Below are 23,086 nucleotides of genomic sequence, written 5' to 3'. Positions count from 1 at the left end.
AGGTTGCCATTCAGCAGATAGCCAAGGAAGCCCTGGCTGACTTAAATCCATACGTAATGAAAGGTAAAGATACATGTGTTACACGTTGAATAAAGAGAACAAAGTTTCACATTTAAAATTGTGCGTTTTATAAAAAATTCTCAAATTAGGCCGTTTGCTATAAGTACAGAACTCAAATTGTCCCCATGTGACATTACCCTTCACCACTTCTTGCAGTTTCCTTTCTGGTGCTAGGAAAAAAGGAAATCTATATACTTTTTTGGAAACACAGAAAACGCATTGAATCTTTAAGAGCATTTTTCAACTAAATATCATTAAAAATGAATCCCCTGAATACCAAATGTTTTCAAGATAGCTTTGTTTTAAAGGAAATGATGGTATTTTCAAAAGCTGATTTATAAGAAATTTATGAAAACCCTGATTCTTAATCCTGCATGTGGACTTGTTAAAAGTGCTATCCAACAAAGCTGCCCGAGGCATTGAACAGACTGGGGTGGGGGGAGCAAATCCCAAAGTATAATCTCCTTTAACGCATAATTAATAAACAGGAGGAGAAAAAAGTGCAAATTTCAAGCGATTCTCATTATGAATTATAAATGGACCTTCTCCAAAGTACAGACCACGAAGGCTCCCTTCCATTATATTTTTATTTGTAAAATATCAGTTGAGAAACAGACCCAACCCGTCAGAATCTTCCAAACACCTGCCTGCACCAGGTGACCTCATTAGTTTTATTCCCCAGTCAGTGGAGATTTTAACCACAAAAAGTTTACTTGCATTCAACTATCAAGAATCAAAGCGGCTCATGATTGGAGAGGTAAAAATTCCCAGCAAGAACCATGTGACGAGTAAACAAACACATCACTGGGCAAAACATGGCATGGCACATGGCACCTGAAACAGATGCTCCCATCTCATTTTTATGTAAACATTTATTTCAAAGTATTCACTTTAAGTGCAAACAAAGCAAACAATGTCACAAGTTACACAAGTTAAAAAGCAAAATGCGGAATTTAAAAGATGTCATTATGCATCAACACATTTCGCATTAACTTTCATTAAGGTTTCCGAAATTTGATTTTGTTCATATCTTTCATGAATTTTTAAGCTTGCAAGCCCAATTCCACAAATGTAAAGGTGTCAGCATGCATTCATTCATAAGGTCTCCGAGAAGCTGCTATCTATCGGTTTCAGCTGTAGGAGAAGCCTATAGGAGAAATGCCAGCCATGGGCTCTTTCATTGCAATGCACTGACCGACAGACATTACTTAAAACAGCTGAAGCAAAACATGGTGATGTTGACCACAACTGTTCAGAACCAGGCTCTTTGCTCTGATGCATACAAGGTAAAAGTGGGTGCTCCAGGTAAGGTGGAAATTCATATGCATTAAATTTCACAAGGCAGGGCAGGGGGGATGACTTTACTATGCTCCCTCTGACAACAGGTCAGAGGTGTTGTATTGAGCACTTTCAACACACACGCCCAAGCCATCTTTCTCCACAGAGCAGAACAGGGCAGGAGCCACAGGGGAAGAGGACAATGCCCAAGGGCAAGCATGGAAGCTGCTGAACTTGAGAAATTCTAAATCCCAGCAATATTTGTAAGGTTTACTCAGAACTCAGGTTGCCGAGGTTAATGCACTTCTTTCAAACCTGTCTTGAGTGCATTGTTAAGCCTGGCCTCTTCCAGTATAATCAATATTGTTTTGCTGTCTGGAAGAACCACCTCAGCCATCTCAACTCACCAACACACACTCATAAATCTCCAAATGATTCCATTAGCAGACAGATTGACCACGAAAAATTAATTTAATCTTCTGAAAAAACAATTAGCGATTTAAGAGACGGCTGTTGTTTAAAGAAACTGTTAAAAGATAAAGATCTAAAACTTTTCAAAGGAAGCATTCTACTAGGATAATAAACTGCAGCTTCCACAGTACCAAGCATGAGTACCATGTCACGCAAATAGCCATCCAAGTCTCCATTTACAATTTTTATTGACATTTGTTTATGCACACTATAACAGTAAAGATTAAGGATGAACAGAACAGTTCATTTTAGTCTAATTATCTGTCAGCATGCTAACAAAGTTAAATTACAACAAGCTTTTTCCTATGTACTAAATAGAGACCAATAACATCCAGAAGAAGAAAAAAATGTCTGTCATTACCATCATCCTCATTAAAAAAAAACATACACATTGTGAGGTAAGCCAGCTTTTAAAAGCCCATACCTGCTCTAAATATAAAAAAAACTGCCCAGAATACTGATGATTCCTTCAGTCAGTATCAGTGAACTCTGGAGACCGCTCGGCTCATCTTTTTTGGGGGGCAATGTTCCCTGTACCAGCTTTTCTGGTGCACGCTGGAGTCAGGGGTGCTACAGGAGTCCTGGTGGGTGTCAAGCTTTTACTGCAAGTCAAAGCAGTCCTACATGCGCTACGAGACTGATTCGTGCCACAGTCTGCACTGTGCCCCAGACAGCCACAGCAGGATTCACTCAGGGTAACTGGAGCGACATTTCAGGACATTTCACGTGGCAATGTTTTTGCATGCTGTCTGGTGACCAAGTTAGCATACAGTCAGTCCCCCTTCTGCATATGTAGAGAGCATGCAATTGGTTGTCACTGATCCTTAACTGTTTGCAATGGTTATCCTGTTATCACACTATAAACATTTCGGGACTGTGGCAGATGGCTTCTCCCTGCCATCAGTCTAACAGGGCTAATAAGCAAACACAAGATAAAGAAATATCCAGCACTGATTCACTGATAAGGCAGGCCCTGCAAACTGACAAGACAAACACTTTATGTAGACCTTAAACAGGGTTACTGGAAAGACTGGCAGCAGCAGCAGCACATTTTGGCAGACTGGCTTAAAAAAAGGGTCAAATGCCACAGTTGCTCTTGAACATGGTAGATGAACAGTGGTTTAGTGATATATATATATATATATATATATATATATATATATATATATATATATATATATATATATATATATATATATATATATATATATATATAAATGTACTGGCATTGGAAGTCTAAGAGTTTGCAAAATCCCACAACAGGTTAAGACACAAATCTTAGAAGAAGCAAAAAATCGGCTGGTGTGATTACACATCCTAGACATCTACAATCTCACCCTTTAAACTGACAGACTTGTTTCATGATGAACTCTTAGTAAGAGGAAGAAACTTGTTTATTTCAACCCCTGCTTTTGACTTCAACTCCCCCAAGATAAGCGGACACAATAGGAGAAAGGAAAACGTTTGGAGGAAGACGGTCTTTCTACATAAAAAAGGAAATCAAATGACATAACAAAAAACAATCTAGCAGTGTTGTAGCAAGGTTGCATTTAATGGATTTATTTATTTTCTGTTAATCTAATAAATGCTGTAAATAGCCAGTATCGCCCAGGTAAATGGATAACTAATATGTCCTCAGGCCATTTCAACAAGAGCAGACAGAGAGGGAAAAAAAACAGATAACCTTTCATTATCATAAGTGAATGATTTCCTGGCTAAACACATTCATTGGCAGATACATTGTTGTGATCAGTCGGTTACATTTGCTCAGCTAAATGGGCGGGCAGGCCATTTGAAACACTTTGTACACAGCCTGAAATGTCAAAATGACACACCGGTACAAAAAAACAACCTTACAATACAACGACAAATGTGAAAGTAACCCAAGTTACAAATCACTGAACACAACTAAACTGAAAATGCAGAGAGTGAAAAAGTACAAGACACTATAGTAAATGAGAAGGAAGAATTGAAAGGGAGGCTGGGGGGAGCTCTGCGTTGAAAGGAAAAGTCATTACATTCCATTGAAACTGAGTTTCTGGCTCCAGCGTTCTGTCGCCCAGTTGCTTTGGCCCGTCACCCGGCTACAAGAGATTCCTGGGGAGAAACCCCGGGAAACAGCCGAGCCTGGCAGCCTGTAGTCTGGCAGCAGCCCACGGTAAGGCTGCTGCCACCCATACACACTAAACGAGGTGGAGCTGCTACATTACTAAACTTAGTGGGTGTTCGCCACAGTGTTCAGACACGTTCCTGCTGTACACAAATAAGGGAGGGTGATCTAAACTGCGCAGGTGAAGGGGTTAACTTGAATATAAGGCAGTGTCCTCTCCTTAACTCAACATAATATTAAGAAACAGCAATAGCATGGCTTCAAAACAGGTGAAGAGCAATGGTAAAACTGTTAAAAGGTACATCTCCCAGAAACACACACATCATATTTTCAGTCTAGGTTGGAGATCGATTATGTGGAAGTCAGTGAACCGGACCCCAAACCCAGTTTAATTCTGAAGCACATACAGAACGTACACTGACAACGAAGAACAGTGTTTAGTAGGCCGAGTGAACGCAGCATGGAGGTACAGCACCATTGTAAAGAAGGTGTCTTTTATGTTGAGAATAAAACATAAAAAAATACTATTTAAAAAAAGAAGCCTGCTGTAGTATTGTTTAGCAGGTCTCCGTTCATGCACAGTGTATATGAAGCCCTGTTCCTTGGGGGTTTATGCAGGTTCGCTGCTGGGGACAGGGATGAATCAAAGAGGCCCGACTCCAGCAGCGATATCCGTCACCGGTGGGAGCTGCAGTGGTACAAAGCCCTCTCCCCTCTGTGGATCTCTCAGCCCTGTTACAATTCTTTTAAAAATAGAGAAACAAAACTGCCCAAGGTGGGGACCAACCCGCAGCCTTCGAACTATTCAGCAATTGCCTGAGCAGCTGTAGGGTATTGTAATGCTACGTACACCTCTGGTAGCACAGGTGAATAAAAAAATAGGTGAGAAATATATCAGAAATAACAATGACCAAAAGGCAAGGGCTGGAGACGAAGCTGAATAAAATATTTAAATAATAAATGAAATGCTGGAGGATAAACTGAATTGTTATGTCTGCATTTTTTCTATTCCTGACAGCAGCACCCTTCAGCATTAAACGAACTTTCCTCCACACGTGTATTTAATCTAGGTTTAAACTGGTATTCGGTTACAGCAGTACAGATATCTCACACGCTGAGGCTTCTGCGTTCTAACAGCCACATTAGGCAGCGGTGCGTTTCCTTTCCTTTCTGGGGAGGGTCAGTTAACTAGAAGACTGATTAACCAGACCGTCTATACTCCCCCACTAGGTGTTCCTCAATGCCAGCGCTTGTTCTGGTCATTTAGAAAGTATAGAAAGCCCTTGACTGCTCAAGGAGAAAAATAAATAATTCATGTTGTTGTTTTCTGTGTAAATTTACACTTTGGTATACATTAGCTAAATGTTAATAACCAAGAGAGAATCCAACCTGCATTCTTCATCACTCGCTCAGACAGCAACTAAAGGGTCTCTGGGAAACGCGCTATGGATTCACACACTAGCAGTGATCCAAGTCATGGGTTACACTTCATAGTATTTGATTTTCTTCAAACGGTCATTGAAAAGTGGTGGAGGGGCAGGGGAGTGGAATACAAGTGTGAGCTTTTCTTTTTCTTTAAGCAAATGAGTGCCTGAACTTCAAATACATCAGCGTAGATCAGTAACTTGTAGTGTAGGCTGAGCACTAACTACACCATGTATATTAAAGCACTGATCTGACTGTGATGGTGTTCGCTATCTTAAGCAGCTGCTATCTCTGCAATGTTATGTCCATACTGATCACATGCTCTTGTGCAAGTTCAAAGGAAGTGGAGAAATCCAGCAGACCTACACAAGAACAGGCTTTTGGCAGGCAAAGGAGGCCTCACACAGCGATACGTTTGCTTTGAAAAACCCTCCTCTACATGGTCCCTGGTTCTTCCCGTTTTCCTTCACTGCTGTGCTCCTCAGGAATTGCCCACTCTGTGTAAGAACAGTTCACATACACATCCCACTAAGGAAAATGTGGATGTGTAAACCAGTTTTTATAAGGTAATAATATCATTAACGACCTTGGCGGTAGGCAGTACCTGGCAGATAATTGACCTTGTCTTTCATTAAGTGCTCTTGCCACTGGCTCAGGACCCGTCGCTCTCCCTGCAGTCAATTACCGAGAAGTCACCGCATGCTGTGTGGGATATTAATGGCCGAGATGGATCCCTCTTATAAACAGCAACAGGATCAGTCTAGTCTTCAAGAAATCCCTAGCAGGTGAGGATAATTAATAGTAATTCACAATATAAAGAATCAACCAAGTGAGAAAATTCATTGAAAAGGGCATCCAACTATAGATTTTAAAAGGAAATCGTGAGAACTTAACACAGACTGAACACTACAACTACGAGCACTGAAACATTGTGGAAAAACTTTCAATCTGATGGACAAATATAAATATTGGAAATGCTTTCCTCTTTAGCTTCTTTAACATGTTTGTAAAGAGGAGATCTAGAGAAAGTTTAAATGTATAAATACTTCCTGGACAAGTATTGCATCAAATAATTTGACCTGTCGCATATCTATAGGTCTATATATATATATATATATATATATATATATATATATATATATAAAAACAAACACACATACATATATACATTTCAGCATTTCATAAAAATTCCACAAGATAGAAAGGTCAGTGGTTTCTCAAGTGCTTACACTTTCTATTTGCCACAAATAACAAACAGCTAATGCAAATTGCTATGGCCCCTTGGAGAAGTCTAGTTTTAATTTACTTGTAGCTGGTGAATGTCTGCTTGGACTGCAGTCTAGACATGCAGGATTAATACTCCACAAGTACTCTGTTCAGGTCACCAGCCATCGCAGCTCTGTTTCAGCAGGTGGTAAATGTAATACAGTCATTAAAATGTGTAAAGATTAAAGTATGTTATCTTTCACAAGTAACAAAAAAAAAAAAAATGCTTTTTAAAAAGAGCCTTGGAAAGCATTTAAATTTGTTTGAATCAGTTTTCCAAACACATCCTATTAACTTTCACAAATCTCCTCAGCCTCGCACAGCACCCAGCAGCAAAGTTTAATTACTTGGCTTTGTGTGAGAGTGTCTAGGGTTCTACCCAAACCAATTAATGTAGGAGATAAACAGTCCCACTCATGCACCATTAGAAACCAAATGTCGCCCATGCTAACCACATTTGTGTTAAGTAACAGAAATGATCACAATGTGGTAAAGACCAATTCAAAATATACCTGCGATAAAAAAGCTTCTACGGTTATCTAATTCAAACAAACGGCCTTACCTCCTAATAAATGTATGACACAGTACATTATCCATTAATTTAACATGGAAGTCAGACAATGCAGTGATTTTATTCATTTCAATTCACCCCCCAATTTCAATCGACTTGATAAATAACACAGCTGCGGGCCTCGGATGAAGCGCGCTGTCTGAGATTTGGAGGGAAGAAATACAGCACGAAAATGAAATGCAATAAAAACATTTTTAAAGAATACACTAAAAGCAGGCCTCAAAATCAGGAATTGGCATCAGTTGAGGCAATACTGGAGCTAGAGTGATTCAATCCCTTCCCCCCAACGCAAAGCTTCGAAATGAATCGATCTCACAGGGCCACACTATCACCTATGCCAGAACTGCAGCTCCAAGAGTTATTAAGTCGAGGTCAAAGGGCACCTCGTCTGGTAGTAACAGACAGGTAAACTTTATAAATGGCCTGGGGGTAAACATCTTGCCCAGACTGCAGTAACCAGATTCCATGTGCATTGGCTTTTTATAACAAAAAATAGAGGATTTGTTTTTCCAGCAAACATAAACCAGTTGGATTACATTGGTTTAACATGACCGTGCTTTGCAGGAAAGGGAGAGAGAGACCAGCAGAAAAAAATTTGTGGGCCAAAACTCAGTGCTGATGTCTACAGTTGGATCTTGAGATGCTTGTCAAAATGTTAACAAAGGAAGAAATGAACTCATTAGAATCCCCCTCCTAGCTCGTTATGAATAGTAATACAAGAGCAATCCTTTCATCCTACACAACTCTGAATTGACACATTAAGGGTCACAGGCCATACTGATCACAGTCCAGACTTCTGATTTCCTCCTCAGTGGCATACAAAATACTGTGGAACAACCCTATGATTGTTCAGCATCTGGTTTCTAATGCCATGTGCACAGAGGAGCTGATCTCAGCCAGCTAAAGGATCATCTAGCAAGGGCCGGCTTGCAAGCATATGGAAGCGGGAACACCTTAAGCAGGCCTGGGTACAGGACAGGTGATTTTTCACAGCATTGCTCAAATCCAGCCAACCAGCCCGACCCTGCATGCGCCCCGGAGGTGATTAAGCAATTTGCTCTCCACTGCTCATCTTTCACAAAGCTGCAAATTTGGTCGCCACAATATCTGATGCATTTCAAAGTACCATAATGCTTCAAAGTGTCGCCGGGCCTCAATTATGGGATTTTCTACAGCTTCACTGTATCAGCTGTGTCAGAAATATGTATTCAACTTGAATTTGTAATGCAGAAATCCATTTAAAGCCCTTCATTAAAAGTGTGTGTGTGTGTGTGTGTGTTGGGGGGAACTATTTCAAATTATTCTATAGGGGTTACATGTATGAATAAAGACTCTGGTTCCTTCAAGGGACAACGGTTTTAACGTAATGCTAGGATTATTGCATTTTACCAAGGCAGGAAAAATAAAATAAACGCTTGCCGACAGTCTCACAATAAAATACCAGGCTGGGTTTTCCGAGTGCAGTGTGTAATCTATTGTTAGAGTGATCTGGTAACAGACTGTTTTTTCTGGCTCGTATGCAGACAAAACATTCAACTTTATTCCTAGATTTCTAATAACTGCATGCCTCTCAAAATGCAAGACTAGCAAAAAAAAAAAAAAAAAAAAAAGGACATTTGCGTCTGTCGCTGAAATGCAAGGGCTTCTTCCATTTCCAAATCGTTTTTTAGAAGTAACAGACGCACACAAACATACACATGTATTAACACATGTATGAAGGCGACCAGTGACCGTTCCAAACTGTTTATAGTCCATCGGGTCCACGTTTGCAAAAAAAAATCTGCCATCTCTCAAGCACAACTTCCCAGGTTAGAAACTATGCCCGCATCCGTTACATCCTGCGAGAATGTGTGCTTTGTAAACCCGATTGTGTCAGTGCCTGCAGCAAACACGGATTTCCTTTCCGTCTCCATGCAGCGCTCTCTCCGTTTCTGCAACATAGATGATGTACAGTATCAGAGTTTCAGCTTTCTGCTCACCACTGGAAATCGCAGGCACACTCTGTACTGTACACGGAATAAGGAGGAGAGAGAGACAAAAAAAAAAGCTGCAATATTTTCATTGGACACACACGGCTCCGTGCAATATTGCGTAGCAAGCGTGCAGCCACTCAGCTCAGTGTGTAAAAGGTCTTTTTTATGAATGAGCTGCCGCCATATGCAAGGTGCACACACGTGTTAAAAATACTAGTCCCTTAACACATGTGCTTTTGCCTGAATCCTGTAGTAATGCTTTTTATTTTACTTCCACATTACTGAAAATATTAGTCCAGCAAGAGATGTACTTTACTGGTGTCCCTTCTAAGGTAGTACTTTACAAAACTGACATTCAATTCGTATTATTACAAATATATCTATTATAATTTTTTGAGGGAGAGGGGGCTTGGCACGTGCACAATCATAACAAATACAGCAATACACTCCTATAAACACATTATAACTTAAAAATACCAATGTAGGAAAAAAAAAAAAAAACTGAAAACAGTTCTCATTCAGACCTGGAAAATTCAATTCATGCTACCCAAGACGTTCCATTCATGTTCATTAATGTATACTAGATATAAGTGGTTTATTTGTCTATATATAAAGTTGGACAATGTAAAATAATGCACTGACTTGTAATGTTTACAGACTGAACTGTCTTATACACATAAACACAAGACTTTCTGTTACAAAAATAAAAATAAAGTTTCCATGAGACTGATGCCTAGCAAGCAAAGTAGGGAATTAGGTTAACATTTCAGTTTTTTGTTAAACAGTGCCATCTTTTGGTAGACAGAAGTAATATATCTGGGTCAGCTTTTTGGCATCAAGTGTCATGGAATATTAAGTGCCAGAGGTTGTTTTTTCGGGGGGTTGTTTTTAAATAATATACATCAGGAGACAGAATCATTAGAGAATGCAATTCTACTAGTATTTGAGAGTTTCTGAATCACTATTCTACTTGTGACTTGTAACTATACAACAATAAAGGCCAGCATATGCAAAGATGGTGATAAAAGCTACTTGGTGCTTAAAAACGGTTTTCACAAATCAAGTCTGACATCATGCAATAATTTTCAGCAGTCGAGGAGCTGTAAATCCATTTAAGAGATCTGAGACGTATAATGTCTAAGGCTGCAGAATTCTAGTAACCCACTCCATCGGTAGAAGAATACTGCCACCTGCTGGATTTTGTATACATGTGGAGGTTTCACATCCACTCATGTTATCCGTTCTGAAAGTGAATGGGATGAATTTTGTAACATTTAAGAAGGGGTCGCTTACTCCTTGAAACCTGCAAATCTAACAACATGTCAGATGTTAATCAAATGTATTCCAGAGGTTTTTTTTGTATTGCCACAAATAGTTTTCATGTCATATTTTGAGGACTCCATAGGACTTGCAAACAAGAGATGTTGTTTTTCTTATTGCTCAGATAGCAAATAGATTATACTCTAAAGTGACCACAGGCTTAAAAATACTAAACATAAGCAAAATAAAAATATAATTTGTATTGGGCTACAGTTTGGATGAGTAGCAAGTGTAATGTTTGTATAATGTATGAAATGTGATACATTTTCAAAATAAAAAAACATTAAAATGAGACTCCTCATCCAAACTGTAGTCCAAAAAAAATAATTTGGCCTACAATCCATAGAATTTACATGTCATTGTACAAAATGCCTTACATATTTGTCTATTGGTTTTCATCACTCTGTTCTCAATCTATCCTATGCAAAGGAGTTCCAAGAAACAGACTAATGAAAACCCCTCACCTATTAGAAACTGAACATATATAACCAAGAAGAATTAAAAAAGAAATGGTAATATGCCAAGATCCAATCAGTTAAATTTTGATCAGATGTTGACTATTCTTTGATGTGTCACGGTTTCTGTTTTGCTATGATCACTAAATATGTTGGCAAAAATAACTGCTGATGAAAGTTAAGCCAGACATGTTCAAGGGAATAACATTAGCATTGCCACACAGTGGAGACAAAACACAAAACACTGGTTTGTTTAGTGTAGATCGAACATTTCCGCTAATTTCACTATAAACCTTTCTGAGAACTGTGTATGCAGATATCAGGGCCAGTGCTAAGGAAGTAGATAAAGTGCGCAGCCAACGATTCTGCAGGATACACAAGGTCAACCCGACAGACGCTGCTGTTGTGGGTCTCCTCTTGTGCTTGAAGCGGTGCACTATGCATGAAACATAACTATCTCTGTGTCAAGGTTCTTCATTTTAATATGTCAGGGTTCTGGTGTGTAAGATTTCATCACCGTATCCCCACGTGAGTTTTGCTGGCGCACACCAAAAGCAAGTAGTGCTTTTCCCCATCCCAATCAGAAGCTACGGTTTTACGGCGATGCCCCCAGCCCTAACAGCTTCCTATCCCAGAGAGACAAATCAACTTGCTGGAATAGGTGGAGGAATGGGAAATTGTAGATGAAATCCAAGATAGCACTTAACACACAGGCACAGATAAGCTCCCAGCACCGGCTACTAACCGTTGAATGCAGACCCTCATCTAGATGCAGAAGATTACATCAAACAGCTCTAAAATGTAAATGTATTTTTAGCGATCTGAAATGAAATAAGAAAGCCTCAACCTGACTTCATATTACAAGGAAGAACTGAACATGTTTCTCGGCTGGATATGCCCGAGTGGGTTTTCCCATAACCTTGCCCATACAAGCCACGGAAAAATGAGACACCAAGGCAGACATTAAAGCTAAACAGCTGTCAACCACAAAAAAAACGCTCGCACAGAAAAACTGACTTCAGTTTACATAAGCCGTTCCTCTGCCTGTGTGCGAGCCGTGCTCTGCGCAGAGATGTATATTTCACCCTCCACACGATTACCGTGTTAATCAAATGTAAGATAAGAATAAGGTCACTAATGAGAGGAGGTCATTCAACCCGTCCAGCTCGCCCGGTGGTTAGTCGCTTATTGATCCTAGAATCTCACTGAGGGCTTCTTTAATAGATCCCAGAACACAGGAAGACAAACCCATGTGCCATTTGCGCACCACATATGACAGTTCCTCCCAGAATAAATCTATCAGCAATGAACTCCCTTCTTGGTCTCTGTGCAAGGACTAAAGTAGAGACTAGAGTTAAAACAAATCCAATTCTTTTAAAGATATATATATAAAAAAAAAAAAAAGGCCGCACTCAAATCAAATCAAATCAAATCATAGAGGTTAGCTGTAGATTACAGATAGGGGAAACACAAAAAAAACTTTATATTCCTGTCACCAATTGACAATCAACTTCAAATAATGTAAAGAAATGAACAGGCTACTAAAATGTTACTAAACTGTATCTGCTCTCTGGTTAAAGGTGAATCTCAGGCCACCGCTTGTGATGCTAGGGGTGGATTTAAAATTAAGGCTTTGCACAACTGCAACAGGACCTTTTATGTTCTGTATATCAAAGCTAAAATACTACATCTAATGATTGTTCTTGATTGCTCGAGTGACATATCAGGCTAGGAATAAGGCTAAATGAGCTTAACTGGTCAATTATGGTAGACAGGCAAGATTAATTATGCTAGCAGCATAGATCAAAAAGTCAGGTGCCAGAAGTTAACACTTCACAGATGAGATCCTTCTCTGTGAATTTTAATTATAGGTTTGATGCCCTAAAAACAATTCTGATTAGATCTACTTTGAAAACTTTCCAGAAAAAAGGCATTAAAACTGTCCCTGGAAAAGAAAAACAGGAGGAAATCCACACTACTGTTTTCAAAAGGATTGGCAAGTTTATAAAACTATAAAACACCAGGTTTGTCTTCTCCGTGGCAACTTGAGTCATATTATCTGATCAAATTACTCAAAAATAACAAAAGCATCAACTTTCAGTAAGCTTTTAAGATTTTTCATACAGTATAGCAATCCTTTTTATATTTGGGGAAATATACAGTATTACAGCTATCCCTCGTATGTTTGCACAAGGAGTCAAGCACTCTTGACTCATTGTACAGTACATTTATATATACAAGATGAAAATAAATTATATAATGTGCATTCAGACCAAACCTTAAGAATAAAGTGGTTTCGTTTTTATTTCCAACCTTAAAGAAACAGCATTAGAGATCTCCTTAGGTGCCAATCTGGGTCTCCAAAAATATAAATACAATATACTATAAAATAGGACTTGCATTTTATGACAAAAGGATTTTTTTTTTTTTTTTTGGGGGGGGGGTTGTTTTTAAATATACATAAGTTTTAAATGTGAAAGTTTAAAAATGTTGCTTACATACTAAAATCAAACTGTAATCAATCAAGAGCTAGCCTATATACTGCGATCTATAAATATTATATGCTATGCATACTTGTTTTTTTAAATTTGTGTATGGCATTACAAAAGCCACTAGAGGAGAAACAAGTTACTTAATGCCTCATTTATTTACAGATTTAGTTTAAGATAATTGAAAACCAGAATATACTACATAGCCTACATTATAAAAAAATGAATAAAATAAATTATACATTTAAAAATATATATTAGGTCAAGTCCTTGAACCCACAACTATTACAGTTTGCACTAGTCCCATATCTATCTCAATGTAAATTATATCAAGAGCTACTTGTAAGTGTAATTTAAACACTGCTAGACCATTACCTATGATTTGGGAATCATATTTCATTACTTAGGTACTGCCTTCAGGGAGAAATTTTATGACCAAAAAAACAATTACAATTCATGACTGTTTCACTTGTTCTTTGTTGCAACTGACAGATTAGCTAATGTGTAAATTCACATAAAAGAAGACTTATTCTAATGAAAACATAGCCCAGACTTGAAAATGTACGTCTACCCCTGATCACAAGTTCAAAACGCTCTTAAATTTTCAAGACAGAAACATGTTCCTGCAAGGAAGAACCCTTCTTCTCAAATCAACATTACCGTTACAAAAATAATGTTCCCGCAAGATTCAACCGTTTCTTCACATACAATTACAGAAACTCCAAATACTTTTTTCTATAAATCGCCAGGGAACCAAAAGATCACGCCGTGAAGTGCGGAGCAATTCTCTCTGAATACTAGCACTTTAAATAAACTCTGAATAGAAATTAACTCTGTTCAGTCTACTTGGAGTATTTGATGCTGTTAATTAGCAGAGGAGCGTCCAATCAAGTTGGATGGAGACACTGTGCATGTCAGTTAGATTTAGCACCTGCTCCTTTCTAATGGAAAATTACAGATCACCAAGACCTGGGACAATTAAGCACATTTCAGACTATTGTCTCACATGTTGCAAAAGGGAAAAAAAAAAAAAAAACGTTTGAAGTATGTGATTAATGCCTCTCGCAGCTGCGTAGAAAACTCCCCTGAATGACAAGCACACATTTTCAGATTAGCATTTTCCTTTTAAACAGAAAGGTGTCCCGCAGCCAATTTTGTGGTACCAGAGTGCAATGTGTGTGGGACACACGCTAGCTAAATACAATCTTTTGGTAACGGCTCATCCCTGCAGTATAGGGAACTTGCACATGTTCTGCAAACTGTCGCATGGAAAAAACATGACACCACCACTTCAAAAGGGATCTTCATCAGACTACATGTAGAGAATGTATAGGACTTTAAACCTAGAGCACGTAAAAAGGACTGCATATTAAACTATTGAAACATCTGAGGTTCTCTTATTTGAACTTGTTAACATTAAAGCTTGATGCTAAACATATAAATCAATATTTTGGAGGGGAAAACAACTGTGTGTTGCGTTTTTCCTGTCTTTCTGCGCTACACGAACGAGACCTATGATTTCTGCAACGCTCTCTTAAATTGTACAAAAATCTGAAAATCCATAAGAAGATTCAATACCCCTTTGTAGAAAAGGAAAAAAAGTTTAAATATATTTACACCTGACATTTCCATCTCTGGCAAGGTGGAAGGTCACCATGAATTGCTTTATATTTGACCATCTCCAGGATAAGAAGATTTTTAAATTTCTGAAAGGAAAGGCGATGACACAAGCATGGCCATTCACCTTCAGTTTTCATGTGAGCAGTAAATCTCTAACAGACAAGCATTTTTGGCAGATGTCTGCTTCCTATTAAGAACCTTCAATAACTCATTCTTGTGTGATTCTTGCAATTCTTAGAATGCAAAACATTATTTACAAATTACAGCTTTATAATACAATTTAAAAACTCTAAAGTCATCTAGTCAACTGTACCCAAATTAATACTATCATTACGTCCTATTCATGTCACTGAAAAGCAGTTCTCTCATCATCTGGGTGTCCTCCGTTTTAATATTTTACCAGGCCAAGAAAGGTCAAAGGAGTATTACACTCTCTTTCATTATGTGTAAGTATGGACACATGCAATTTACTGAGTTTAAGAAATAGCACTTTCATGTGTGTGTGGATCATTTATTGTTTGTTTTTATGATAAAAGGTTTCTGTAGTGTTTTATAACCATAGTTTATCCGCCTCCGTCTACGGCAAGAAGAAATACAACCCGAGAACAAAACAACTCAACCTCGCTCCATGCTAGTTGTTAATAATTCATGTCACTCAAAGCACCAATATTAATTAAAGTCAGACATTACATGCCATGGACAGAAATGCAGCTAATGGCCACTTAAACACTCAAAAAAAATGTATGTTCTTCTACACATCAGATAACAAAAATGTATGTTTATAAAGATAAACATTTCAGTGTTTCAGAGTTTCAGTGATAGTCCAACACCATAAATGATATTTAACCATGAGAATTCTGATGATTACGGTTTAGATTACTTAACTTCCAAAGACAAATCCCAAACACGGTAACATTAATATACGTATTACATTTTATAATCTTCCATTTATTAGGAAATATGGGGGGGGGGGGGTACAGTAAAATATGTAGTGCAGCTTGAACAATGTAGGCCTAATTGTATTTTTCTTGGTATGTAGTAAAATATCAGCAAAACCAAAAATAGTTAGCAGCATTTCATTAAGTTATTTAGGCTGCTGAAAAAGTCATGTAAACCTTTCAGCTCAACTGCTTACTGTATGTTGCATTCTTTATCAATATTTATAATTGTCCATATTACTGCAAATTATGGTTTTCTGTAACAAAAAAAAAAAAAAGCTTTGAGAGAATGTTAAAAACATGAGTGTTATTTAATCATACATGTATTATAATCATCCCAGGTTTAAGATGGGAAAGAGAACATTTTAAATTTAACTTTCACATATATATGTGAAACTAAGAATGTTCTGCGCTTTTTGCTGATATATGGGATCGTGGAGTACACATTTAAAAATGCTTTATGAAGCCAGAAAACAGATTTAACTAGATCTGTAATGGTGAAATTACTAGGCTATTTCTTGTGTTTTCAAATCTGTCCATACCCACCTGTTTTTTGTATTATAGTTTTATAGACAATGAATGAAGTGGAAAAAAACAAGCTTATAGCTATTTGTGTGTTAACATTTCAAGATGTCCCTTGAAGGAACAACTGAATAGAATGGCTAGAAAACCATATTGCTTTCCTTTATACATTGAATGCCATGTCTACTCCCCTTATTACACCATTGCAAATAATAAACAAACCATTTAAAATCAGACTGGAAGACTTTCACGCTCAATAGTTTATTCATTGAGTTTTATATTATTCAGGATACTGTTTATTAAGTGGGCAATTTATTTAGCAGTCATTATTCTGCTGATCAACACTTTTTTGGTTTAACGGTGACATGCTAGAACCTGTATTGCTGGAGAACACTAATCCATGAAACAAGTCCCGTGTCTTTCATATTACTTCAGTTTGATGCAGAACCCTGCTGGCAATGTTTTGCTTTCCCACTAGATGGCAGCATTGTTTAAACAGTTTTAATGTATTTAAAACAGTGGCACTGTAGTTTATATTGAACATTACACATGAATAGATTTTGGAAGGCATTTAATGATTTTATATATGTAAATGTGTGCTACAGCAAGCCACAATAAGCGATTGTTTATCTTTACTATTGAACCACATCATTCTGACATGTAAAAGACACTGTGCAAACTAAGATCTGTTTGTCATCACAGAATATCCTAAAGACACTTCCCTTTATCTGGATTAGGTTTTGTCGGCCTCAAACTGTAACCCAACCAAACCTTACAGTGCAGTGAGCAGGACTGTGCAAGCAGCCTGCAGAACAGTTATATCCACTTGACCAGTCATTCTGATTAGCCAACAAACTGTTGCATTTGACATGTTGAGACATGTACCTCAGTATCACACTACAGATTTTCAGAGTACCTGGAATGGTTTCAAGACTCATGTATGGATCCATCAGTAGTGTAATAAAATGTTCCTTGCAATGTTATTGCTCTACTCTGTGGTGGTTTGATATTTTATACAGACCGGTTGTCATATTCCTTGGAATATTTGCTATTGTTCTAGGCCTGTGCTAACTAATTCAAGACAATCAGACAAATGCTAAAGAATAAAAAGAATATGTTCATTCATCTAGTCTTTGTTTCTGGTTACCACAATACTCTAGAAGGGCTCCAATTCTTTCGTGAAGTTTGCAGGCGACGCGGTGAAAGCGGACTTGCTAATGGCGGTGTGGAAGCTAGGCTTGAAAGAAGAAAAGTACAAGGTCACAGGTACTGGGGAGGCATCTATACTACACAGAATTGAATACCTTACTTGAGAACCGGACTCGAGACTACCTCAGGGAGTAGTCTACAGTCAAAATTAGATAGCATTTCATAAGAATAATAGTGCGGTTCATAAGAAGTGTGGTTGGCCTTACACTGATCTAGATTTGGTCCCAGAATGCTTGGTTATTGTTGGCACACAGGCACTGCGAATACTGTGCAGATTGTATTTTTCATACGTCTAAACTTGATTCTTTCAATCCTTTCTGCAAACTTATACTCATGTACTTGGTATCTTTTGTTAGACTCAGATGTCTGCAAAAGACTGGAGTAAAGTACTGGAGCCAAGAACAGGACTGGAGACAAGTCACAAGATCACCCCCGTAAACACAAACTCTGGAATTTAAGTATAAAACGATTAGTCTCCATTACACTTTTGAATTAATTATATTTATTTGAATTAAGGAGGAATCAACTTAATCTGCTGTATGATGTATGTATTCTTTTCCGTTTGCATTAATTTGGACTATGCTATGTAATTCTCATGCTTTATAATTACGTTTAATCATTTTTATGTTTGTTAACAGAATTCAACGTAAGAATTCAATTATTATTCTTTTGGGTTTTTTTTGTCCGGTTCAATTCACAAACAGCCGAGAGTCACCTGTCTGAGACAAGTTCACCTGCTTATTTTCTAAGACAAGAAAAACTGTATATTGTTTGACTTATTTATTTTAACTGATATTTTTCAGTGAAAACCCAATCTGTGTGCAATTAGAAGTTTCCTTATCTTTATTAATGGTAGTCTATTGTAGAACTGTTATACATTAACCTAGCTACATGTAGAACTTGAGTTACAAGTTTCTAATTAAAGAATGATTTAAAATACATTTGAGTTTCATTTTGATTATTGCCTTGGGAATTTTATTATCCTTAGAATTTTCATTCTAGGGATTTTATGGTCAGCATGCCCTCAGTTGACCAGTCTGTAAATCAGTTACATATGAGTAGATACATACAAGGAGTTATGCCAAAACAGTAAAACGCAATGTGGAATAAATGTGATGTTGGCAAAATACACCACAGATGTTCATTGCAGCAAACAGCCTATCGCTACAGCTGTACCTTTGCTAGTATTGTAGTCCTGTTCATTTGAAAACCATGGTGGCAACTAAACCCAGGCTACACTAAAATTTCAGCAATGAAGTCCAAATATTCGCCAGTTAAGAGATTAAGTGGTTTACTTTTGTTTGAGTAATGATTAAGAAACTGTCTTAAGATATATTTATGTTAACAGATTGTGTTTTTATTTTTCCCCATTTCACAAATTCCATTGACATAATTTGATCAGAACCAGTTAACAAGCCTCTAAAAACACAGCTGCATGTGTTTTATAAGCGAGCAGCAACTGTTCCAGTCACATTATCCAATAATAGAATAATGCCTTGTTAAGGCTAGAGGAAAAAGCAGCTACTTTAAGGACTTAATGAATATAATATAAAATGCACTGCAATTGAATTTATTAATCAAGGTCAATGGCTTCTATTCTTTGGATTGGCCCCTTCAGCATTCTCAGACAGGTACATAATACACTTATCTAGAGTGACTTCAATGAGGTTGCGTATGTTTTTTTTTTAAGTTAATAAGCAAGGCAAACAGATTCTGGCAGTAAAAACAATCTGCTATAATGCAACCTACTTTTTCTTTTGACCTTCTCTAATGCAGGCCATGTGCAGTTTTAACATTTTCAACTCTTCAGTAATTCTATTTTCATTATGAGACTGTAAAAGCTAACACCGTTAAGTCTTCTTTAAGTAACTTTTCACATATTTCCCCTGAAGTCATGGCTGGTGCAACTGCAGCCGTGTTTTCATTAGCCCGTGTGAACACTCTCTGGTCCGATCAGCAGAGCCCAAGTAGACGTATGGGGCGTGACCCCGTAGCTAGCTGATTAGTTTTAACACAGAATTTATTTTCCTACTGCTTTGTTGATAACAACCAGATGCCAGGTCAGAAGCAGCTCAGGAACGCACTGCACAAGGGGCCTCTTGTGCTCCACAACAGGCCGAGACAGGCCGAGTACAGTCCATTAACTTCTGATATACTCTCTTCACACTATAATGTGGAAATTGAACTGTCTGTTTTGTTTGCTTTTTTTGTTTTGGTTACATAATATGTAACTCAGGAATGTAAACAAGGGGCCTAAAAATGTGCATGCTTTGTTTTAATCAACAATTCCACACCTCAGAAATGCATACAAACTTGGCTAAGTGAAAGGATTTAACCTGGTCTTTGGATGTTCACACTATGTATAGGGTGCCATCTTGTGTGCAAAATGAAAACTGTATTTGAGCAGCACACTCAGAACCGAATGATCAGAAAATGTTTGGCTAAGATATCTTGAACTGATGTTTAAGCTTTGCCTGATGGGAAGACATCAGGTACGGTCAATTCAAGAGTAAGCAAGTAACAGGGACCCGAATGCTTGAGGTTTAGGTTTGCTGTGAAATGTTGCTTCTTTCCTACATGTCTACAAATGCCGAGAGACATTTAGATCAATCTCAATATATTTTTGTGACCACCTTTCAAACAACCATAGAGAATATTTACTGTGGGGGACAAAAAACTATTTATAAATAAGATATTTCAATTGCGTGCCCCTCCTTATAAGATTAAGAATGATTCTCCATCACAGTAATAATGAGTCAAAACATGTTCAGAAAATATAATTTATTTAAGTATAATTATGCACCTTCAATAAGGGCCCCTGCTAATAAATAAATAAATAATAATAATTAATAAATGTGCACCCTCAACCTCAACATCAACTGAAAAAGGTCATACGTCCTTAAAAAAGGTGTAAACCTCTATCAAGGATTTCTGCACAGAACAAATCATTTCATCCTGTAGGAAAAGTGAAAAGACATTTCCACACACCAAGGCATTTTTCAATTCAACTCCAAACAGGGGAGTCATTTCAGTAGATTCTATATGTTGGAATGCACTCTGAACTAGGAAAGAACAAATTGAATAAAGAGATGCATAAACTGTAATTTTGATATTACAGTGGACCACTTACAAATACGTCAAGGTGATGATCTAGTTTATTTATTATAAGCTTTTTGTGGTGAGATGAAGAAGCACAAGGAAAGCTATATGTATGGCATTTTTAGTGATATAATATTTGCATAGACTGAAAATACTTTATGCAAGGCAGGTGATACTGATCTAAAAATGCCCTATCAATGGCTCAATATAGATGTGTTTGAAAAGATGACTCAAGCCTCAGTTCATCTCCTAGGGGAGTTCTACCATCTGTTACAACACCAACTGTGATATAGAATGTTTTGTAAAAGTAATAAAGTTACTGCGTGTTCCTGACCAGTTTAAATAAAAGAAAAAAGCATCAGTTTGAGCCCTACAATTTACACAGCACTGCTTCAAATCATAGCCGACTGATTCTCCAAAAATATGCCATACAGTAGTAGATGACTTTTCAGCTCATGTTTCAGAGGACAGGTGTAAGCTGCTACTGTCAGGACGATGAGCTAATTTCATTATCACTAGGCCAATCCACATTGAAGAGTTATAACAAAATAAGAAGAAATGTCAATTCCATAAATTATATATACAGAGAGAGAGAGAGAGAAAGAAAATCACATATTAGATTTTCCTAAAAAAAAAAAAAAAAAAAATCCTTTATCATCAGGGAAGATTTCAGTTAATAGGTTTAAGAGAAGCCTCCAGGTGTAGTGTGTGGAACCCCCTATTCATTGAATTACAGCTTTTAAGCAAACCACAAAAGCAATAGAGTGAAGCAAGGTCCAGGTCCCACCATAATGGCATATGCATTGCATTTGAGATGAGAGCTTTTAAACATGGAACATATCAGGCAGGCAAATGAGATCTATAACTTTCTGGTGGAAACAGGGCTGTCAACTGCCATAATAAAGTATATCCTCCCCTTTTATATCAATTCTGCAAAGCATTTTTTTTAATTGGTCTGAATTTGATAGTGGTTTCTGTAGTAAGGTTTGCGTTTAGTGGTGTATGTAAATAGTTACATAGTGATATACACTCACCTAAAGGATTATTAGGAACACCATACTAATACTGTGTTTGACCCCCTTTCGCCTTCAGAACTGCCTTAATTCTACGTGGCATTGATTCAACAAGGTGCTGAAAGCATTCTTTAGAAATGTTGGCCCATATTGATAGGATAGCATCTTGCAGTTGATGGAGATTTGTGGGATGCACATCCAGGGCACGAAGCTCCCGTTCCACCACATCCCAAAGATGCTCTATTGGGTTGAGATCTGGTGACTGTGGGGGCCAGTTTAGTACAGTGAACTCATTGTCATGTTCAAGAAACCAATTTGAAATGATTCGACCTTTGTGACATGGTGCATTATCCTGCTGGAAGTAGCCATCAGAGGATGGGTACATGGTGGTCATAAAGGGATGGACATGGTCAGAAACAATGCTCAGGTAGGCCGTGGCATTTAAACGATGCCCAATTGGCACTAAGGGGCCTAAAGTGTGCCAAGAAAACATCCCCCACACCATTACACCACCACCACCAGCCTGCACAGTGGTAACAAGGCATGATGGATCCATGTTCTCATTCTGTTTACGCCAAATTCTGACTCTACCATCTGAATGTCTCAACAGAAATCGAGACTCATCAGACCAGGCAACATTTTTCCAGTCTTCAACTGTCCAATTTTGGTGAGCTTGTGCAAATTGTAGCCTCTTTTTCCTATTTGTAGTGGAGATGAGTGGTACCCGGTGGGGTCTTCTGCTGTTGTAGCCCATCCGCCTCAAGGTTGTACGTGTTGTGGCTTCACAAATGCTTTGCTGCATACCTCGGTTGTAACGAGTGGTTATTTCAGTCAAAGTTGCTCTTCTATCAGCTTGAATCAGTCGGCCCATTCTCCTCTGACCTCTAGCATCAACAAGGCATTTTCGCCCACAGGACTGCCGCATACTGGATGTTTTTCCCTTTTCACACCATTCTTTGTAAACCCTAGAAATGGTTGTGCGTGAAAATCCCAGTAACTGAGCAGATTGTGAAATACTCAGACCGGCCCGTCTGGCACCAACAACCATGCCACGCTCAAAATTGCTTAAATCACCTTTCTTTCCCATTCAGACATTCAGTTTGGAGTTCAGGAGATTGTCTTGACCAGGACCACACCCCTAAATGCATTGAAGCAACTGCCATGTGATTGGTTGGTTAGATAATTGCATTAATGAGAAATTGAACAGGTGTTCCTAATAATCCTTTAGGTGAGTGTATATCCTATGTATTTTAAAAGCTTGGCATTA

General features: G+C 38.0%; 1 protein-coding gene across 1 annotated transcript in view; it reads right to left on the bottom strand.

The window, feature by feature from the left end:
• cdkal1 (CDK5 regulatory subunit associated protein 1-like 1) overlaps nt 1-23,086 on the bottom strand; it is a 399,108-nt gene that overhangs the window by 374,304 nt on the left and 1,718 nt on the right. The window lies entirely within an intron of this gene.

Source organism: Amia ocellicauda, chromosome 18, assembly GCF_036373705.1.
Source record: "Amia ocellicauda isolate fAmiCal2 chromosome 18, fAmiCal2.hap1, whole genome shotgun sequence".
NCBI classification, from domain to species: domain Eukaryota; kingdom Metazoa; phylum Chordata; class Actinopteri; order Amiiformes; family Amiidae; genus Amia; species Amia ocellicauda.
The sequence above is the reverse complement of the archived record's forward strand: the minus strand, read 5'-3'. Positions and strand labels throughout refer to the sequence as shown.